The 2,777-nt window shown below is 42.5% G+C and overlaps 2 non-coding genes across 2 annotated transcripts; both read right to left on the bottom strand.

Moving 5' to 3' along the window:
- Positions 1 to 1,125: 1,125 nt before the first annotated feature.
- LOC147050541 (U2 spliceosomal RNA) lies at positions 1,126 to 1,319 on the bottom strand. The gene has a single exon (XR_015067507.1). It is a non-coding gene; the product is annotated as a U2 spliceosomal RNA (small nuclear RNA).
- A 410-nt stretch (positions 1,320 to 1,729) lies between these two features.
- On the bottom strand, positions 1,730 to 1,811 carry trnas-aga (transfer RNA serine (anticodon AGA)). The gene has a single exon. It is a non-coding gene; the product is annotated as a tRNA-Ser (tRNA).
- Positions 1,812 to 2,777: the final 966 nt, after the last annotated feature.

Genomic DNA, 2,777 nt, shown 5'->3' with positions numbered 1-2,777 from the left:
AGTTTGGTGGGAAAGCCTCAAATCCCAAGGTAGTCTCATGTGTCCATCACTATTCATTAGCGTTTGGTGTGTCACAGCACTGTAAACCTGGAATATGTTTTGAACAGTAAAATTGGGGAAGAGAGCAAACGCAGCCCCTCATAATTGGATTAAGTTCTTCAGATGCCCACCTTTGGAGAGACCGTAATCAGTGCAAACGTAGTGCAATTACAACGACTCACGCAGGTGGGGGGTTGATCCATTTTTTTGCGCATGGTGTCTCACTTGCCTGTGGAGCGTGAGGTTTCCAAGTTGCCAGGCCCAACTCTTTACCGCGCACGCTGTTAGGGTTTATGAACTATCTTGATCGTATGATTATGTTGGGATGTAGATAAGTTAGAGTCAGAACATCCCTAACACACGCCATCTTCAGTCACGGGCTTAATTGCTACAAACGTGTGGCACAAATACACTCAGTGGATGAAACAGGATTCCTGGAACTGTTGAAATAGTACCTTTCGTCGTTACAAAACCAAAGCATTATAAATTAAGTAATACCCCCACGCCTTTGTTCACCTCCTTTTTCTTAGAGTCGCCATCTAGTGGTGATGGCAGCAACCATAATAAACCATAAAAAATGAAGTAAAATAATATATCTGCAAAAACATGCCCATCATGCATTGCCTCTTTTAACCTGAGAACACTAAAACTATGACTTTGTATTTATTGAAAATCTCCAACATTACCACTGAATATTTTTTTTTTCTGAACAAGTTTTGAAAATGACATTTTCTTAAAACTTTGAGAATAAGAATTGTAATAAAAATTCCTGGAACAATGATGTGAAAATCTCAGGCAAAGAAACATCCATCCATCCAGTTTCTGTACCGCTTTGTCCCCACGGGGGTCGCGGGCGTGCTGGAGCCTATCCCAGCCGTCATCGGGCAGTAGGCGGGGGACTTTTAGAAACACATTTTAATTGCTGTATATTTTAGAACGGTTACGTAAATTCATGCTGCCTCTCAAGTTGAAACGTCTTACATTTAGATTGGACGCTATCAAGTCATAATTGACTACTTACTCCTGTAAAGCGGACTTTGAATTTGTTTTTTTTTATATCATACGAACTATTGATTTGACCAGTAGAGGGGGTACACCGTTCCTGTAGGTAATGCAATACCAGATCGATTCGTGTAGTGGATTGGGCAAGCCCCTGTTACACCTCCCTATTCCAAAAATCTATTTAATATGTGGTCCCCATATAGGGGCCGTATCAGATATTAAACTGATAAGAACAGATACTACAGTTTTGCATGCTTCCCCTCGAAGAGTGCATAAATGTGTATTTTGCCCTGATATCCACACAGTGGCAGTCAGTGGATGTAAAACTAAGAGATCTCTGGAGAAGCTGTTGCTCCCTTGCACCCATGTCCATTCACTCAGCATCTGATAAACATATTGAGTAAGAACACAAAAGACACTCTCGACTCTGCAGCTGCCATTTTACAAAGGAGCGAATCCTGGTTCCTTACAATAGAATATGGTCCAGAGAAAGTAACGCCAGTAAAATTCCAAGTTTGTCGTGGCCGAGTGGTTGAGGAGATAGACTTGAAATCCATTGGGGTCTCCCCTCGCAGATTTGAATCCTGCCGGGAACAGATGTCACTTGCTGTACACAGCTTTGGTTGTCACATCGTCAAATTTCACCTACTATCTTTAACGTTATTGTCTTTCTATCTTAAAATGGAAGTGTTGTCGACAGGATTCGAATCAGTGCGGGGAAACCCCAATGAATTTCTAGTCCATCGCTTTAACCACTCAGCCACAACAACTTACTCATGCAGTTGCATGCTGCCATTTTATCAGGACGGAGCAAACCCGGGTTCACGCACCTGGCCTGAGAAATTAACACCTGGACAAAATGTTGTCATGGCTGAGTGGTTAAAACAACATCTGTCTTATGGAAGAGAACGTCGGCGATGTTCACAACGGATTTCACTTGACAGTTTTTTTCAACACATGTAAGTTCAGCTCATAATCAAAATGTCAAGAGCATGTTTCATTTTAACACTACATAATTCTATGGCAGTACTGAGCCAAAATCAGCAGGATTTGAACCTGCACGGGGAGGCCCCAAGGGAATTCTAGGCCATCCCCTTAACTACTCGAAGAAGATATTGACTGTTCCTTTTTTTTTTAAATAACTTCATAGGGTTTAAAACTGAAAAAGAATAAGCCAATAGTGGAAGAGGAAAAGTTTCATAAGTCTTCAAAGCATCTGCTGAAGATTTGTACATTATGTGACCGACTGTACTCACAACTGCTGTAAACTGTGTCGGGAGGTCGTCAGAGGCGGCACAGAAGAAGGTGTCCGACACCAGCAGGACTACCACTTACCGGGCTTCGAACCGAGAGTCATCCAAATGGCCGAGTCAGTTCATTTCAAAGAAGCCACCTTTATCTTCTGAATCCAATTCCTCACACGAGACATTGAGAAGAGATTCCACAGTTCCCTTTGGCACCTCTCCTGCAGACCCATCAGGACTTGTTCACTCTCAACCATCTCCTGCACCACGCCTTCCACTTTCGGAAGCAGACCCATGACGCGCTGACGACAAATGCCCGTCTTACTGCAAGAATTCAACGAGCAAAGAGCGTGTGACTCTACAGAAAGTTTGATGAGGGTCGATTCTTTTGGATCGTTTTTTTTTCAGATATTTTAAAGCAAAATGTTCCTAAATTTGATCCTGCTCCAAAATATAGGCACACTCTCTGCAGGATGTGAAGACATGGTTAGG

The sequence above is a fragment of the Syngnathus leptorhynchus genome, chromosome 10, assembly GCF_054491065.1.
Source record: "Syngnathus leptorhynchus isolate UIUO chromosome 10, UIUO_Slep, whole genome shotgun sequence".
NCBI classification, from domain to species: Eukaryota; Metazoa; Chordata; class Actinopteri; order Syngnathiformes; family Syngnathidae; genus Syngnathus; species Syngnathus leptorhynchus.
The sequence above is the reverse complement of the archived record's forward strand: the minus strand, read 5'-3'. Positions and strand labels throughout refer to the sequence as shown.